This window comes from Coenobita brevimanus, chromosome 14, assembly GCF_032717465.1.
Source record: "Coenobita brevimanus isolate Jiangsu-jjx chromosome 14, ASM3271746v2, whole genome shotgun sequence".
NCBI lineage: Eukaryota > Metazoa > Arthropoda > Malacostraca > Decapoda > Coenobitidae > Coenobita > Coenobita brevimanus.
This window is the reverse complement of record NC_136967.1, coordinates 19,886,837-19,907,876: the sequence shown is the minus strand read 5'-3', so window position 1 is coordinate 19,907,876 and position 21,040 is coordinate 19,886,837.

Sequence of the window (21,040 nt, the reverse complement as noted above, 5' to 3'; positions counted from 1 at the left end):
GGGGAACTGAGACGCGAGCACAAAGTTAAACCTCGGATTCGTATTCCAGTAAGGTCTTATACCTTGAATTTCTTCTCACATTCGCATGCAAATAACAGTTACTTTTCACTTGTGGAGTAAATATATAGCGAGCAGCGGCAGCGGCATAAAATGAGCTCCCTGGAAGGCAAAATAAGCAGAAATTTCTCCCTCTTGAATTGCCAGAGGAGAGCAAAATTCCGAGACTGTGCGAATTTTTCACCCAGTTCCGCCTAAGAGTGGACCATGTGTATTAATTGCTGGCCTTCACGCAAACAAGGTTAGGTGGCGTGGGTCATGGTGAATTTTTCGTGGTACAGTCGTGGCCAAAGGTTCCTCCCTACTGTGTTTAGCTGGAATTTTTCATGGTAAAGTCTTGGTCAGATGTTCCTTCTGTTCTTACCCAGCTAGTAGTACGATGAAATCTTTTATCAGCCGCTTCACAACGACTACGATTCTTCTGTTTATTTCTTTCAACCACCAAATGATGTTGTTTAACTAAAGATGGTCACCTCTTAGAGAATGTACGAGTAGAAACTGTTTTGTTTATAGCCCCTTTACTACGGAAATTGTCCCCTAAAGTGAACAGAATTGCTAGCAATGGTAAGAATTGTCTTAAAAGTAGTCATCATTAAAAAAGTTTGATCTCTTCTTGGTAGCGCGACACCGTTTATTTCAAGAAGACCCTCTCAGAGACAGGAGGTCCTTCCTAAGTTAAGCAGACTTGCTTGGAGGTGGTAAGAGTCAAATAATAAAAAAGTAGATATCTTTCAGAAGATGTTAATCCACAAAAACTTCTCGTAGTGAAGAGGTTAAAATTGATCCAGCAACGCCACCAACATAACGACATCTTATTTGCTGTACAAGTGTTCCTGCGAACGTCAGACAAATGTGTTCATCTTGAGATGGACCAAACGTAGCAGCAACAGCAGCGGCGGCGGCGGCGGCGGCAGCGGCAGCAGCACCAGCAGTAGTAGTAGTAGTAGTAACAGAGTAAACCTGCCACAGGATAGCAACATCCCCTGCAGTCATCCCACATAGCGAACCGGTGTTCCCTTGCGGCGGACAGCACCCGGCCACAGCAAGGTGCGAGGACGAATGTGGAAGTCTGGTTGCTATAGATGAAGGCCGCATATGCTTCTCCATCGAGATAACAGGGACACCACTTTAGACCCCACTTTACTTCGTTATCTGGTAATATTACTGCCACCCAACGTTGGAAATGGTTACCTGAGTTACAGGAAACCATTAGGTTTGTCACTCAGTGTAGGGTCACCTCACGAAGAACTAGGCAGCATTTCATCAAGTGACTGTATGATGGTCGCCATTACCTACTACTACCTAATGTAGTGAAGAGGTTAAGTTCATATGCGGATGCTTTCAAATCGCTACGCTTGTACAGTAGGTAGATATGAGTAGAGAAGAGCTGTTGACCTTGTGTGTACAGCTGAAGTCAATCGTTCTTTCTGCCTCGAAACTGTGGACCAAATTTTCGTTGGTATGGGAGACTTAGTAGCACTTATTCCCAAGCAGTTTGCTTTACATATTAAACCCGAGTTTTGCATATTGCATTCGAATATTCTCTTACATGGTAGCTTTAAGTTTTTAAGGATGACATATTTTGCATCAGTAATATACAATATGATAGTAAAACGTAAAAGAGAAAATATATTACTGGGAATTAAGTCTGTCGCGGACTCTCTCAAACAAGCGAACATTTGGTCCCGCGTTACATTCAACTTTAACCTGGCCAAAAGCTGCCATTTCTCCGTCACAGATACTGAACTGTAACAAGAGATTAGCACTAGAATGTGACACTAGTGAAGAAAAAAGAACAATGAAAAGGAAGTAGCGCAGTTGTATTGTCTTATTCTCTCGCTGCGCTAAGAGAAATAAGCTGCAAAATAGAGAAAATCTCCAACACGTATCGAGCTTGCAGTACTAGGCGCCAAAATTCACGTGGAAGACTTGCCATCTCACAATCTGTCAGGAACTCATTATGTATGATAGGATTTTTTCTTTGCCATAACTTTATACCGCTGGTTAGCGAAACATTAACCAAAATACCTGGATGCCAATACCACACTGCCTGGCTAACAAAACCACACTGACCTGCTACCAATACCACATCACCGACTAACGAAACCACAGTGACTGGCTAACAAAACCACACTGGCTAACAAACAAAACTCCATTGCCGGGCTAACAAAACTACCCCTGTTCAACAAAACTTCGGTGCTTAGCTAATAAAACCAGTGCCTGGCTAACAATACCACACTGGCTGGCAACCAAAACTCTATTGTCTGGCTAACAAAACTACAGTGCCTAGGAAACACAACCACAGTTCCTGGCTAACAAAACAAAACCACACTGACCAGCTAACGAAACCACAGTGCCTGGCTAACAAAAGCACAGTTCCTGGCTCTCAAAACTGTATCTCAAAACCATTATTCTTGACTCTCAAAACAAAAGTGCCTTGACTCCAAGCTCGGCCTCATCACAGTAGCTACAGACAAGACAGAAGTACTGTACCTATAGGTCTCACAACCACAGTACCAGACCCTCAAAACCACAGTACCTGGATCTCAAAACCACAGTACCTGGATCTCAAAACCACAGTACCCGGATCTCAAAACCACAGTACCTGGATCTCAAAACCATAGTACCTGGATCTCAAAACCACAGTACCTGGATCTCAAAACCACAGTACCTGGATCTCAGAACAATAGTAACTGGGTCATAATACAAAAGTACCTGAAAACCACAGTACCTTGCTCTAAAAACGACAGTATATATAACAATTTAAAAAGCGCTGCATCTCGAATGAACATTACCTGGACCATTAACCGACGGAAAATAACCCATCTGATGATCTTGTCCATCTTTACTATTTTTACTAACGCCGGACGATGTCATGCTGTTTAAAGTTAGCTGCACAAGCCTCATACTGTTATTACTGCTTTCACTAACCCTCTCTTGCTTGCGGCAGTCTTACTGTTTTATTATTGCTAACAACAAACGATTTCATTTTTTGGAGCGAGAGTCATAGGCGCCTGAGTCTTTAGGTTGTTTCACTTTAAATCCTTATATATGATAATAAATACCCTTTATCTATTTTCGTTACTGCCAAGATATTCTGCTCATTTTAAGAGACCCTCGTAGTATGGAGGATAGCTTCAATTGTACTTCCTTATTTGTTTTTGTTAATGATAACGTCTCCTTACCCGCCCAGTACGATGAACTCCTTTGTATAAGCTGTTCTTGTGAGTGAATGAGTTTCTGGCTCATTTCACCTAGCAGGCCGTTAATAGCTCACCATCCCTTGTGCTTTCTTTCCTTGTTTTTGGACGCTACCTTACTCAATTCATAGTGGGAGGAAAAGGTCAGGCAAATGATGATGAGGATGCCTTCATATAATGAATAACCATGATAGCATTCTTTCCGCAGTACAACGCAATCCAGGCTCATCTTCCGTCCTTTGCCGCAATAAAACCAGCATCGAGAGACGGGGGAAGCAACACCTGCGATTGAATTATGGGCCTCGATATAATTTAATACCCGTAAGAACCCACCGGCCAGGACAAGCAAACCCTGGCATAAATAACCCGTAAAGGCACACCAGCGAATATTTCCTACTCAGTGAGACAGATTTTACAGCCGCGGCGGGAGTGTGAGAGAGGGATAGTCCGCCAACCACTGGGCTGTGGGGCAAGATAAACTTTTAGGAGGGCACAACTGAATAATAATATTTTCCGTAATGGGATTTGGGATTATATTTGAATCAGGAAGCAGGACCAGAATGTCATGAGTAACAGAAGACTACAGTTACGTTATTAAGATGTCTTGCCATGTTCACAAGACGCATCATAATTTAGTTAGCACAAAGTTTATGAATATGTGTTGCAGAGTGCAATAATGTGCATTTATACTCAGTCAAAAAATGCATGTTTCCATCTTTCCGTTTCATGTCTGGAAACAACCAGCGAACCATCAGGAAATATTCTCCAATTACTTTTCAGTTATATGCGCACCTACTGTTCACCTACTAATAAAATTATTAACACCCCTTAAGGCATGAAGTTTACAATATAACATGTGAAATACTGTAAAATGCCAAAAACTTATTGTCTCAGAAAAAAGACGTAAAAAAATACAATGTTGGCTGTGAAACCATCGACCACCTACGTAAATATGTTTTTGACCGAGTGTACGTCGGGCACTGAGTGACACTAAGTATCCGTATATTAGAGAGAGAGAGGAAAAAAAAAAACATACTTCTGTATATTTGATAACACTGAGAAACAAATTAGGAGGCATCTCCACGGTAAAGATTCCGGATGATATAATTAGAAAACTAGAACTTTCTTACACCGCGATGTATTGCTGATTACCCCCCTCCCTCTCTCTCTCTCTCTCTCTCTCTCTCTCTGCATTTAGTGATTTTCTTATTTATACATTTATCAGTTCTGTGAAGTTGGGTATCATTATCAGCAACGCACGCTATACTGGTGGGCTAGGCAAGCCGTGTGTGTGTGTGTGTGTGTGTGTGTGTGTGTGTGTGTGTGTGTGTGTGTGTGTGTGTGTGTGTGTGTGTGTGTGTGTGTGTGTGTGTGTGTGTGTGTGTGTGTGTGTGTGTGTGTGTGTGTGCGAGCGCAGGCTTTAACTCCTCCTAGGCTATTTAATGATCTGATTAAAACTTCCCAGGTGAGTTTGTCGGGTTTCTGGAAAGGTTTTCCACAATATGAAATTTCCCAACAATGATTTTTAAGGGGGAATGAACCCCCTAAACAAAATTTAAAAATCTATAAAAAAAAGGAAAAGAAGGCTGATATGGCTTTGACATCGTAGCATATGTTGTATAATGGGCTCTCTTCCGTAATGGGATATTTGGGAAGCGTAACCCCCCTTATGATTCTTGGAAATCAATCCCTCTCCCAAAAAGTTAAAATGATCAGAAATAGAGGAAAGCAAGCTCATGGATTTCAACCAAACTTCTCGGGTCACTTCGTCTGGCTACTTGATAATGTTCTACCACATAAAATTTTTCACCTTTATTTTTGGGGGGTCCGCCCCCTCCAAAACTTACAAAGGATACATATTACGGTAAGAAGGGAAAATAAGATTTTGATATCTTAGTATATGCTATATAATGGACTCTCATCCGTAATGCAGTATTTGGGGTGCGCAACCCTCTTCCAAAAGGATTCTTGAGGGAGTCAGACTCCCGAAAAAATAAAAATGATCAGAAATGGGATAAACAATCGAATGAAACTTCCCAGGTGAGTTCGTAGGGTTAGTGAGAAAGTCTTCCATTATATTGTAGATAATTTTCCAGCCCTGACTTTTAGGGGAGTCAGCCCCTCCCCCCTCACCAAATTAAAAATTCTTGGATATAGTGAAAGTAGGGCAGATATGGCTTTGATATCTTCTGCATGTTCTACAGTGAACTCTTATCCGTAACGCAATATTTGGGAAGTGACTCTCCCGGTGATTTATGGAGGGGTTAGACTACCTCCCCACAAAAAATAACGATCAGAAATAGGGGAAAGTAAGCACATGGATTTAAACGAAATCGGCATACATATCGCAGGATTGGGTATGCAGTTTCCATGTTTGCTCTGAATGCACAGGGGAAAAAAATGCACTTCTACATTACACAGGGTCTTTGTCTAAATAATGTCAAGCTGTGGCTGTGTATGTTTATGTTTGTCTGTGCATTTGTTCGTTTCTTTCACGAGAATGGTAATATATATCTAGGAAGTGTCAGAAAAAATACAATGGTAATCGCGCGCAACGCAACAGAATGAAGTTGTCGAAAGGTGCGACACCTGAAAATGTCTGTCAGTGCGTTTGTTCATTTCTTTCACAAGAATGGTAACTAATATCGACCTAATTGTTTTTGCATTAGGCAGGTTTAAATCAAGTGATTATTGGAAAAAAAAAAAAAAATCGGAAATCGCGACACGCGTAAATATGCAAAATTGCATTTTTTTTTTCTTTTTGGTCTGAATTGGTCATTGTGGTTCAATAACTGTGCGGAAACAAAAATATTCGTATTTGCAAACATTTTGTCATAGAAAGGCTATTATCCCCCCAAATATTTTTGCAGGCAGAGCTAATAAATACATATTTATAAGGCAGACAGATAAAGAAAAGTTGATCAGTAACACGCATACAACTTCATGATAACAGGAAGTCAACTGGATGATGGAAAGTTATGAGCGGTGCAGGGGCAGCACTGCGGCGCGGTGGTGCCTCATCAAGCCACTCATTATCACGGCTCACCCACCACAGACAGGCACCCGCATCATGACCACTACACGCAAGCGAACAACCAACCTATCACCACAGGCACACAGACGCCTTGGCCCGAATTCTCGTTAGATTTGGAGAAGTTCTATTGTTTTTTCCTTAGCTTTTTGTTTTCCGAGCTTCACATTAATTTCCCATTCTGCGTGCTTTGTATATGGGTTTTATGAAAATAGCGAGCATAAATATCATACGAGATAATAATAAGCCTCAGACTGGGAAATAAACCGTTATGAAGGGGGTATCAGAGATTCTGTTTTACCGACAACATTACAGAGCCTTGCGCTGGTGCCGCTTTCACTCTGGCCTGTCTAGTTATCTTTTTCGCTTGGACTTCTGTGCCTTATACCTTCTTTAGTGCCAACCGGTTCTGCTATGCTGAAGAGTGATTCAAAACAATAAAAATCCTACCCGAGAAAGAACAATTTCGTACTCTGTCCATCTCCAACGGCCGACGACACTCTGTAGCTTATATAGATTCATAGCAGCAAAATGGATACATATACTCTTTTCTGTGATTTAACATAAAGTGTACAGTAAATATTAACCTTTTCACGCAGAGGAAGTCATCTGTTATTTTGTTCCTGTTATCACATGACAACCTTATTCATCTCAGAGATCGTTAAAGATCTAAATAAAGCCTTCGTTTACTCCTTCACTACATTTCCAAGTCTGAGCAAGCAATCTATTAGCAGTAAGAGTTAATGAAACTGACTTCCTCGTGGTGAAGACAGTAAAACAATTTAAACAAGAAAGAGCATTCAGAGAGTGCCATACTCGCGCCTAGCACTTGGTATAAGGGCCGAATTTTTAAAACTGCCATGTAACCTTGACCTTCGACAATTTGCTCCCCGAAATGAATTACTTCATTCTGGCCCGGTCCTTAACCGTTCCACCAAGTTTGGTCGATATCAGATCAAAACTGTTTGTCTTGACCTTGCCCTGTGACCTTAACGTTCTAGTAACTGTCTTCAAAATCGAATTTCTTCATCCTTTTCTTATCGGGAACACTTTCACAAAGTTTGGTCAAAATCGGATAAAAACTGTTGACGTTGACCATGGCATGTGGCCTTGACCAGCTCGAAAATCCAGCAAGTCAATCCTCGGGATGATCCACACCCCTTCAAACAAGGCAAGTTCAAATTAACTCAAAGCTATTTTCTTTATTTTGTTCACAAACAGACACACGGATCTTTGTTCTTGTTTTATCTCAGTCCTTTTCACGATGCTTGCCGTAAAGTGGATAAAAACTCCTTGAACTAACACTCCTAGGTAAAACTCTGACCAAAGCTTCTGGTCTTTACCTATAGTTGGTTTACACGCTGCCTGTTTTTTTTTACAATTCCACCAAGTTTAGTTAAAATCGGAGCTACCTTTGAATAAATTTTGCACACACACACACACACACACACACACACACACACACACACACACACACACACGTCAAACTGTTGTTGTTGTTAATCAACCCCTGTTTGTCTGGTCAAGTCAACAAATCAACCGCAGGCAAGCAACCGCCCCTGCAGTGAACCGATGATCCCTTGCGACTGAATGAACCTTACCACAGTGAGGCTTGGTTCCTGGATGGACGCAGCATTTGCATCCAATTACCCAGTTAACAGGGACATAACAACAGACTCCACTTCACCTCATAAACTGGTTATATAGTTACCAGCCAGCGTTGTAAATAGTGTCAAAGGCTACAGGAAACTATTAGGCTAGTCACTCAGTGTAGAGCCACCTAAAGTGGATGAAAGGGTAAGTGAATGCTCTTCACAACAAGTATAACATAATACTCGCACTTACTTCGCGAGCGCAAGTACGATAATGAGCCAGGCAAATCAGAGAGGTGAAAAGGGAAGTGAATCGATAATGAAGGGACGCAAAGAGCTCTTGTAAGCCCAAGATAGTACGGTCCCCAGAGTGTGGAACATAAAGGGAGGAGAAAGTTGTAATGTGCACGAATGAAGAACAAAACAGGCGTAGATAGATGGGCCGGAGAGAGAAACGAAGCAGGGGTAGAAAGACGGAGAGGAGTGAGGAACAGAACAGGTGCAGACAGATGGGGAGGACTGAAGAACAATCAGAGATGTGAGACATACTGAAGAACAACTGGGGTAAAGCGATGGGATAGAGTGAGGAACAGAAGAGAGGTAGACAGACGACATATGCCGGAAAAAGTAGCATAATTATTAGCCCCGTCTGAGGGCTAATCATATTTATTCGCCCCTTACAAATATATGCCCCCCCCCCTTTTTTTTATTCCTATTACCAGGAGACACTTTTCATCATACAAGGCAAGACCTCTATAACAGATGGGGTTAAAAGATCTCTTTTAAAGGATTCTTTGAGGTAGATAAACAGACTTCAGTATACTAGGCTTATAAACTGAGATGTTTTTACATATTTCACTCCGGCTACCACCAGAGGCTTTTGCGATGAGGTCAGTAATAGATTCATACACTTTTCCCCCTTGATATGTAATGAGTGACAGTAACAGTAAAGGAAAGAGACTATACTGTTCCTTTGATGATGAGCCATCCACCTTTCTATTTCATACATATAAAGGGAGTTAATTAGCACTAGTAGGGGAAGTACCTCACAATAATGAATTGTGTGTGCTTTTAATCTCTTGTATTACACGTACAAGCAATTGCTGTTTTTGTAATTACACACAGAAGTAATTATTGTTTTTATCTACATAGAGGAAATTGTTGTTTTGTAATTACACACTGAAGCAATTTTTGTCATTACCAATAGAAGCAATTGTTTTCGCCTGCCTTTAGAAGGCGAAGCGATAATGTTTTTGCCTGCCTCTGTGTGTGTGTGTGTGTGTGTGTGTGTGTGTGTGTGTGTGTGTGTGTGTGTGTGTGTGTGTGTGTGTGTGTTCTCCCATTATATCTCATGAACGGCATGAGCTATCAACATGAAACCTTCAGGATATCAAGATATAGCCAGAATCTTGGCCGAGTTCGGAAATGAGCATCTAGGGTCAAGGTCAAGGTCACCAAAATGGCTGCCAAAGGTCAACTAGTTTTTATCGCCCGCCTTTAGCACCATTATATCTCACGAACGGCTTGAGCTATCAACACGAAACCTTCAGAATATCAAGATATGACCTAAATCTTGTACTTGGCCGACAGCATATTCTAGCGGGCGATTAGCATTCGGCTCCCGGATACTTTTCTTTCATTGTTTTTTGTATTTACACATGGAAGCAACTGTCGTTTTTGTTATTACACATTAAAGCAACTGCTGTTTTTGTGCTCTGATTAGTGAGTATTATTCATATAATAATTATAAAAACCACCAAATGAGAAAATGTTTTGCTCCATTAGACATAATTATTTTTTGTATGAAATTCTCACTCAGTAAACACACACACAAACACACACACACACACACACACACACACACACACACACACACACACACACTCGTTGGTGCAGTGGTAACGCTCTCGCTTGCCAACTGGTGGACGGGAGTTCGCGCCTCGCTCAGGTTGCGAAAAGTTTCACTGACGAAGTGGGTGGTTACTGTCCCCCTTGAGCAAGGGGACGGGTGTGTGCGTGTGTGAAGGTCACAGCCTTGCCCTTAGATCGGACTATATGAGCTCTCAGCTCCCTTCCGGGAGGGTAAAAAGCTGACGATCACGACCAACAAGTGATCCTGACCGACCCGGTGAATTACACACACACACAAGCATGTAAGTGGGTGCACACATGTATACTCTCTCTCTCTCTCTCTCTCTCTCTCTCCTAATATCAGACCAAATATTTTTTTCCATTCTGCGTAATTCACAGAGACATAATTGCTAATAAAAGAAAAAGGAATCAGAAAAAAAAAACGCAATTCTCTTACACTGAACCATCACGCACATCACAAAAGAAAAAGTGGAGTTCATTTTGCCTCATTTTTAATTTAGTTTCAATTTTCTTGGCCAGGGGCACCATTTTTCATACGGTCTGCTCACACTCTTTCCTTTTTTCATGCCCCAATATTCCCTCTCTCTCTCTTTTTTTTCGTTTCATCTCATCTGCCCAGCAACATGGATATAATCTACGCGCTTTCTTCCTTTTTTTCTATTTTTTTTCCACATTACCTGATGTGGCCTAATTAGAGGTAAAGTGGCCTGATTGTACCTCACCGGACCAACATAACAATTACCACAGCACTTCTGCGGTGAGGCTAAGGTGTGTCTAGCCTCTGAATCTTCTATTGTATATTACTAAATCGAAATCAAAAGAAACTGTGCTACTTTTAACCTCTTGAATCTGATGACCTTTTTTTCAGGATTTTCTTGCTAATTCCAGACAGTTACCTTCAACTTGGGTAAGATCCCTCGCATTAAGAAGAGTTTGTGAAGACTGTACCTAACTCGTCCACTTCGAAAAGTCTCTCGTAAACTGAATAAAGGCATCTGAAAGTGACAAAAATTAAATATGAAATATGTCCTCGAGTTGAAGAAGTTCCTAAAACAAAACCAGTTACCTTACATATTAACTTGACGCAGTCTTCCACACGAGAATCCTATTATCTTCAACAGTACCACTCAGTCTTTCATACTCTCACTGTCCTAACTCAGTGTCATTCATTGCTCGTGGTCTTTCTTCTACATAGTACACAGTCTTCATTCTAAAGCCAGTTTGTCAGGTGGTTGCCGAATTGAAGCGATATCGAGCATTCTAAAACTGATCAGTTGTTTACTTTGTACAGAGGTCTTACTCACTCCTTTGTTGATTCATGTATCCATGTGTGTGTGTGTGTGTGTGTGTGTGTGTGTGTGTGTGTGTGTAATTCACCGGGTCGGTCAGGATCACTTCATGGTTGTGATGGTCGTGATCGTCAGCTTTTGCCTTTCCGAAAAGGAGCTGAGAGCTCATATAGTTCGATCTAAGGGCAAGGTTGTGACCTTCACACACGCACACACCCGTCCCCTTGCTCATGGGGGACGGTAACCACCCACTTCGTCACTGAAACTTTTCGTAACCTGAGCGAGGCGCGAACTCCCGTTTACCAGATGGCAAGCGAGAACGTTACCACTGAGTCAGCGAGCGGTTCAGTGGCGTGTGTGTGTGTGTGTGGGGGGGGGCTTACCCTATACAGGACAGCTCTTCTGAACATGGTGGGGGTCAACGGTATTCGTATTTCGTTTTGTTAGTTCCCCTACTCTCACTGATTCCGGTCAGTCTGTTTCTTCTGTGCGGTGTTGCATCACTGATTTCTTTTTACTGTTTCCTTTCTAAATCATACTGTTCTCCTGAACTCTGTGTGCAAGCCTTCTCCATTGCAACAGGCACGCTGAACGTGTTTGTTCAAACAGTTTAACCCTATTTCTCCCTTTAAAGAATATTCAGGTGTGGCTAATGACATCTTGACTTGGGGTTACGCAGAGCCGGTTCATCTTTCAAGAGAGAGTCCCTTAGGCAGATTAAGTCACAGTTTCTCACCTTTTTCTCCGCAAAAGCTAAGCTCAGGGAGATCTTAAATTTTCTCTTTTTCCAACTGCCTTCTCGACTGAATTTATTTCTGTGAGTGCGAAGTAAAGATTTCAGTGACTGAATAAATGGAAGTGTGGCCCTTTTTCATCCTCACTGGGCACCCTGATTACTGTTATCCCACTTTTACTGGTGTTATTTTTTAACTGATGAATGAAACAAGGTTATGAAGATGAAGACTGAGGAAATGATAAAGCAACTGTTATCATTTTCAAGGTTCACTCGAGATGGAAAACTTAACGCAAAGAGTGAGCAGTTACTGTCTGGGATGGATGAACTCGTGGAATGGTTAGCCCATCTGTAAATGGACATCCTCAGTATTTTATTCTTGTCACAGCAATATCATTTTATTCATTTCACAAGAGACCTCTCCTACCGGAGAGGTCAGTTAACTTAAGGAGACTTTTTTCCCCTTCTCTACGAGGGGTCTCTCCTGAGGTGAAGCCCAAAATATATAAGATGACGTGATACCGGACAGGATATCATTATTAATTAGCTCATCCAACCCAACCAACATCTAATCACTTGAACTTAATCATAAATATCATCGACTTAGTCATCCTGACTCACAGTTAATACTATCATCATTGTATTTTCTATTATCAATGGTACGAATACAAAAACGACAGTGGGAAAAAATTCATACACCCGCATTTAACACTTTAACTCCCAAGACTCCCTCTCAGCTAAATAAAATCGTCTGGGGTTAGCCGGTAGAGAGTGTTAGAGAGTTAAAAGAGAACCAGTATCAATGGATATGGGACACATGTCTATTCAAAATGAGAAATCGTTTTGCGGCAATTGTAAATGAAAGTGTATTTAAGCGATTACCATTTTAAATTCCCGTTAAGCCCAGGTGAGTTTACAAACCTAGGAGAAACACCGGTGGCGAAGGTATTTTTAAAGGGGATCAGCGGCAAGTGGTCGTTTTGTTAAAGCAGGGATCGTAAAGTTTTCTGGCAGACTTCAATTTCTGACAAACCCTGCGAAAGTATGATGAAGGCAAAGTGTGCCTGGCTTTTCTGCCTCACTGCAAAATGTACACTTTGCAGCGTGGCATGCAGGTTAACCACATTTAATGCTCGCAACACTGCCATGAATGATCGGCAGTTTTAGTCACTTCATCCTTGGCTTTTCTTTAGGCGTTGAAACTTGTAGATAGGAATGATCCAGATGTAGCGGCAGAGGCACCTATTTGCTTAATAGCTGCACTAGCTTTTTGCCCCACCCTTCATTTTCAGTACATTTCTTGGGGCTTGACCTCTCCTTCAATTACGCTGTATTGATGCTACTGCTCGCCCTCCTATATCTATTCCCTGCAGATCGAAAAATTCTCCTTAACCTGATGAAATTCGTTTGGACGTAGCAGGAATAAAAAAACATCATCAATCAGAGAGGTTAAAAAAATATATATCGGAAGGTATGCCAACCGCTGCAGTATGATGCCCTCTTCTTCACTTCACTCTCGCTACTTCAGAAAAGATTAATCGAACTAATAGACAGACCTTTCATTAATTTCTTGACAATTAGTAGGCTCTCCTGCGCTGAATAAAAACATCCGGCTGTAGCAAGGAAAAAGAATGATCGCAGAGACGTGGTAAACAGTACGAATAACGGTAAGTTAAATGTCGAAGCGTTCAGACCAGGCCCGACGTCCCACCTTAGCCTGACGCCGCCTCTCAGAGTGCCGCTCCTAAATCTCTTGTAATGGCTTTCCTGTTGGTTTCTTGTGCTCCTTCATGAATATAAACCTTCTTCCAATGAAAGGTGTTGATATAAATCTTTGGGATGCACCCGTGGCGTGGTGGTGGTGGTGGTGAGGGGAGGGGGTGGCTGGCGGCGGTGAGAGGGGGGAGAGAGGGGGTAGCCTAGCTGGTTGTGGTATTAGTAAAACTGGTGGAAGGAGTTTAAATCTTCGCCGGGCAGCTTCATATAATGATGCCAAAAATCGATGCGTAAATTTTCACGAAATTCAAGCATACACGAAGATAATAAGAGCTGATAGCTATGACAGCACTTAGAAAAATTTATGTCAGTCCAAAAGTTAGGCTCTTTTCTGTTACAATTATATTAAGGCTATGAAGAATGGGACCTGGAGACTGTTTTTATTTATTTTTTGTTGTTGTTACAGTTCTAAAATCATCGCTACAATGGCTAAACATGGAACTTCCCCTCAGGTAAATGTCATCTACCCCGTCTATCCAATGACTCTGTTTTATCCTTGTTATATCCAGACAATTTTATTCAGCTAAACAGATTTTATGAAATGGATGGGATTATATAATAGCATTCGATATGACCCTAAGTGCTTTACGTCTCCCCTAAGCTGGATAAAATTGTTCGGTGATGGCAAAGGTACGTTTTCTGACTGAAGTGATTAATCTTCTGTAATTTCTAATTTGCCGTTTGCTTTCACAACTAATTCAGCTGTATCATTCCGGTGATGAAGCAAGGATGGTGTATCCTAATGATATGATATTTTCTTTCGCTTTCTTTCTTTGTGTGTGTGTGTGTGTGTGTGTGTGTGTGTGTGTGTGTGTGTGTGTGTGTGTGTGTGTGTGTGTGTGTGTGTGTGTGTGTGTGTGTGTGTGTGTGTGTGTGTGTGTGTGTGTGTGTGTGAAGCAATATTCCGATCTCTCGGCAGAAAAATTGAACACAGACCAAAATGATTACCGAACGTATAAATTATATAGTTTTAGCACTGTCATTAAAATTCACATAATATGCTTTCAAAACTGTCGTCGGAATGCACAGTGTAAATCTATGTATAACCAGAATGCACACAGAATAAACACAGGTGCAGTAAGAATGCACACCAAGGCACAGGTGCCGTCAGAATGGAGTTAATAACATATGCACATAATACATATCCCTGTACCATTAGAAAGCACGTAATATACATCCAGATGAGTCATCAGAATCCATAATTATACAGCACGTAAGAGAGAGAGAGAGAGAGAGAGAGAGAGCCCCTGTGCCATTACCCCGTGTTATGGGTCAGGAAGTAACCCTCATTATGTCTTTACTGTCTTAGCCCAGACATCTCCAGTGCTGCTTTCCATTCAGCCGTTTCTTCGTAAAAAAAATAAAGTGGCATAATTTAATAATTTTGTCAGACATGGTGGTATAGCTTGTGTGTGTGTGTGTGTGTGTGTGTGTGTGTGTGTGTGTGTGTATGTATATATATATATATATATATATATATATATATATATATATATATATATATATATATATATATATTGTGGTAGGTGGGGGCGCTCACCATCCACTCTCTCGATGTAGTGCTGCTCTCGGGTGTCTGCCCTTTCCTCTCCTCCATCCCTCTTCCCATCCATCCTCTTCTGTCTTCCTTTCGTTCATTCTTTCCTTGTCCTTCTGCCTATGGGCAACTTTACACTCCCTCCTCTGTCGTCCTTTCCCTCATTCTTTTCTCTTCCTTCTGCCTGTGGGTGACTACACTGGGTGACAAGCCAAATGGTTTCCTGTACACCAGGAAACCATTTACTACTCTGGGTGGTAACCATATAACCAAATTTTGGCGCCTGGTGGTTTAGTGTGTAATTATTGCGCTCCAATCGCATTGAGCCGGTGAAGGTTTATATCCAAGGGATGGTTGGGGTTGATTGCTCGTGTAATGCCACTCAGGGATGAGTGAGGCTGGTCACTCTCATATTAAATGTCGGGACCAACTGCCTAGCCCCGGGCTCCTACGCTCCACATGGAGCAATATAGGATTGGATGATACACAGATAGATATATATATACACGGTATATATATAACTGATGTAACTGACTCCCTTTGGGACGCGAATGCGGATAATAAGGGTAAACATCAAGGCCAGAACGATCACCATCATCCTGTTTATTCTCGTGACGTTCTGATCCCCAAATACATCATCATCAGCTATACAGAACAGAAACTAAACCAAGTTAATGCTCTTATCAGTAATATAGCAAAAATGGAATAATATTATGTAATGTTAAAATAATGAAATGATACAGGAGTAAATCAACAGAAAACTAAATGGAATGCCTTAGAAACACAATAGCTGTGTGCTAGATTCGTGCGTGCCGAATGAGAGGCGTAGATGGTAAGCGGGCAGTAACTCTGAAGTGACTCTTGTCAGGTTGTCACGGGTAGTGAACAATTCAGAGAAATCGGTGTTTATACGGTGGTCACAAGTTTCACAATAATTTTGTAATGTCGAAGGGCGGGCTTTCTAATGGAATTTGTTAACGAGATCTTCGAAGCACCGTATAAACCTCTTTACACACACACACACACACACACACACACACACACACACACACACATACACACACACACACACACACACACACACATATATATATATATATATATATATATATATATATATATATATATATATATATATATATATATATATATACTGTATACATAGTGTAATTAAGCACCAAATAAGTTTTTCACTAAAATCTATTACCTAGGACACAAAGTCTTTTTAATATATATTTATATCCATTAAATTCTTTGATAAAATGGTACCAGTGTGCAAACTACTTTGTCAATTCGTCTTTCAGATTTAGTAGATAAATTCTGTATCTGTATGCAGATAATTTATAAGATCAAATATGTCAAACTATCAATTTTTCGTGATAGGTTTGGTACCCGTAGAGATATTCTAAAATTAATACATTTACTTTGCCACAGCTTAGTAATGTTTGCAAAGATAACGATTTAACTGTTTATATATTTCTTCTGCAACAGTGTCGTAATATTGGGAGGCTTGGAGACGGCCCTGAGAGCCCTTGCAGTGATCCCCACTAACATTCTGCTAAGGAGGTAGATCAAAGAGCACCTTGAAGACCCACTCTGATCATACCTGAGTAAATCTGGCCTCCCTCGTCGCCACCTGAAATCAAATGACCTCCTCTTGCACAAAGTCAGCATGACCTCAGACCTCGCGTTTGATCCTTCCTTGGCGTGTGTGTGAGAGCCCTTTGATCGACGTGAGTTTGATATCTGGCCATCCATTACCGACACTCGATCCTTTTCGGGCAAGGGATATCGACGGGTACCACACACACACGGCCAGGAGAAGCAAAAGAGGAAAGGTGTGATTCTGACACTGAAGATTAGGACCAAAGGGTTGGCTGTCACGTTGCTCAAAATGTCGAGGTTCTGTGAGAGAGCTTTATTATTGCTGAAAATACTGTGCGTTATTTTATTTTCGGAATCCTTATAATTTTATTAATTTGAGTTTCATTATTATTATTATTATCTTCATCATCATCTCCATCATCATCATTATCATTATCATCATCATAATTATCATCATCGTCGTCATCATCATCATCATCATCATTCTTATTATTATTATTATTATTATTATTATTACTTCTACTCCTTCAATCATTAACATCATCATCGTTATATGTCATACCAGAAAAAAATCACAAAGAACAATATGAAAACATCCTAATACTTTGAGGGATACATAATACTCGTATCGTGTGCCGCGTGGCTAACTGGCTATGCACAGTAACAGAAGACCACCTGGGAATTCAACCAGAGAACATCAGATGACAGGACAGCTTTCTACAATGGGAACTCTTTGGCTATGAAAGGTTTAAGATAAAACTGCAACAAGTACTGCATTAGGACTGTACTTTATTTTCCAAAGTTCGTACGCAGATAATTAACTCTGCATTAGGATTATGTTTATCTTCCACGGTTCTTACGCAGACAATTAGCTCAGAATACTTCACCACTCCCTTTACCAGAAATGGAGAGTTCTCAAGATGCATATTATTGCAGAAATTTGGGTATCACCAATGTTGGATAAATGCAGTGCAACAGTTGTTTCAAAGTTTCTCAAAATAGTTTTACGCCAGAGGAGAGTTGGTTCTGTTCCTGGAAGGTATATCATTGAAATATTCAATTGACTTTCATGATTGCCGAACGGATGCACTGAGCAAAAAGATTGAAAAAAAAAAAAATGTAAATATAATAGTGAAGAGGAGGTTTGATGAGGAAAATTAGTGAGGATTCTGTGTAAAGGTGGTGATACCTATACTGTACCAGGACTGTAAGACTTGCCAGGGATATACACATACCGTATTGTAGGGAAGAAATTACCGCAGTAGGAGCAACGCCGGGGAAAAGGAGGGGAAGTAAAACACACTGGAAAAAAAAAAGAGTAAGGAAAAAAGAAACGACAGCAGAGAAAATTGTAGTCAGGGAAGAAATATACCGAAAAAAAAGGGGTAGAGGAGGCGTACGGGGAATAAAAAATGAAGGGAAGCTGTGGAAGAAATGAAGGCTGTAACGTCAGAGACAAACAGACAGACACAGATAATAAAATATAAACTCTGAGAGGAAGGAAATATAAAAAGTTTAATGAGAACAGCACACATTGATAGAAAAGGTACCTCAAATAAAGAAGGAGAGAGAGAGAGAGAGAGAGTAGCAGAAAACAGCACATAAGAAAAATAATCATGACAAAAGAAGCAAATGCAAAACAGACGCAGAAACCAATGCTGATGAATGGAAAAGAACGGAACAAACTATAGAAACGACTAAGAAGAAAACCGAGAGAGACAACAATGCCCCCCCCCCCAAAAAAAAAAAAAGCAAACGAAAAAAGTAACAGAAGCAAGAAAGAGAGGGAAGATAAAACAGGGTAAGAAGCGAGACAGGAGGGTGTTAAGGTAAGAGGGGAAATTGGCAAGGATGGCCGTGCAAGGGATAAAGAGTAAGAGGTATGGCCGTGACCTCGAGAGCTGGCAATATCCCCTCCATTATTCTCTTGCTTAGGCCGCTCGGGGAAGGGTAACTCTTGCACGATATTCTGCAATAATCTAATATTTTACTACTTCTCTACAACAATAATGATAAAGGGTAAAAGATATGGTTGTGATCTGTGGGGACTATTATATCCTCTTCATTATTGACGGTAATCCTCTTGCTCAAGCCACTCGGGGAAAGGTAACCCTCATTCGAATTTCTGTGTAATCTAATCGTGTAATAATTCTCAAGTACAACGGTGTAGGTGAAAAGGGGGAAGAGTCAGCAATATCCTCTCCATTGTTGTCTTCCTTATGTCCCTCGTGGGTAGGGACGCTTTCTTGTTCGAATTTCAGTATAATCTAAGAGAGTAATAACTGTGTAATACGAACTGTTTTATATTTACTGCAAGTGATGAGGTGCATGAGGTATGATCACGACCTGGAAAGCCGGCATTCTCCTCTCCATTACGCTCTTACGTGGGTAGCTCTGGGAAAGAATGTCTGTCTTTTAAATTTCAGCATAATGGACGTGCATAATACTTCCCTAAAAACATGATTTAAAAAAAAAGAGTGGTCATGATCTGGGAGCCGGCATTATCCTCTCCATTAATGTCTTGCTTAGGTCGCTACGGGAAGAGCAGCGCCGTTTTACAGATTTCTACATACTGTAATTCAGTAGTGTAATACTTCTCCAATACGATTTCCTGGGCATATAAAGTAATAAGTATGTATGTGCCCTGATGTGTCGGCAATATCCTCTTCTGCTTAGGCCCCTTGGAGAGAATAATTTTGTTTATGGATTTCAGTGTAAGGCAAGTATATAGTACTTCTCTATTACGAATTGCTGTGTATAGTGCAAGTGATATCGTCTCCTTTATGCTCTTGACTGAAAGTTTTATTGCACAGATCTCTGCACAAGATAACAGTTTAACAGTTTTCTAGTGCAGCCCGCTACGTAATATACTATAATGTTTCTCTTACATTATATATCCTCTTATGCCTAAGGGAATTCCTGGATAACTTAATGCAACGTAACACTACAATGATCAGTGCACCAGTGGATACACATTAAGCATGCTCGTATACTTACAGTATTTGCGGCCTAATAGGAGTAGAACGCGATTTACCTGCAAGAAAAAGAATAATGTTGATGTGGAATAAATAATAATGAACTATAAGGTTTCAATAATTACGGTACAAATCTGTGTTCACGACGAAAGCAGTCACGGTTGACGTAGGCTTGTAGCAGAAAGCATAAACTTTAGCTATAAACACACATTACATATATATATATATATATATATATATATATATATATATATATATATATATATATATTATCCAATCCTACATTGCCCCATGAGGAGCGTAGGAGCCCGGGGCTAGGCAGATGGTCTCGATATTTAAGATGAGAGTGACCATCCTCATTCCTTGAGTGGCATTACATGAAAAATCAACCCCAACCACCCCTTGGATATAAACCTTCACCGGCTTAATCCGACTGGAGCGCAATAATTACCCACTAAACCACCACGTGCCAAAATTTGGCTATATGGTTACCACCCAACGTAGTAAATGGTTTCTTGGTGTACAGGAAACCATTTGGCTTGTCACTCACTGTAGAGTCACTCACAGGCAGAAGGAAAAGGAAAGAATGAAGGAAAGAACGACAGAAGAGGGAGTGTAAAGTTACCCGTAGGCAGAAGGACAAGGAAAGAATGAAGGAAAGAATAACAGAAGAGGATGGAAGGAAAGAAGGATTTAAGAGAGGAAAGGGCAGACACCCGAGAGCAGCACTACATCGAGTGAGCGGATGGTGAGGGCCCCCACCTACCACAAACATATATATATATATATATATATATATATATATATATATATATATATATATATATATAGTAATTGCATGATAGATAGATAGTTAAATACTGTATATAGATTCTACGCATTAACAATCATATTTGAATCAACTTGTAATCTATCAATCGACAAAATACTTTCGTTACAACAGTGTACTATTATCTTCATACCGGAATGTAACACAATAGGCTAAATTATATTATGTTTATCTCATTATGGCTGAGAACATACCAGGAAAAATTTCGTGTGCAGTTGTCTAAAGCATTTTCGAGATCATTAAGGAAGACACTGGGAACACAAAGGGTAAGGGATTACAAGAGATAATTGAGTGATATTTAGACACCAGAGGTCCAGCTACACTCCAAGTTTCGTAAACGCCCATCCAGGCACTCGGAGGATTTTATGGCAAACTAATTAGAATACATCAGACATCCAGATCTGATGACTAAATGACACTTATAAAGGTCAGCTCTGCCTAAGTGCCAGGTTTTATCGGTATCCTTTCAGTTGACTACGAAGAAGTCCATGACCAACAGACGATGCACAGCCCAAGCCTAATTTTTGTCTAACACTCACATCGG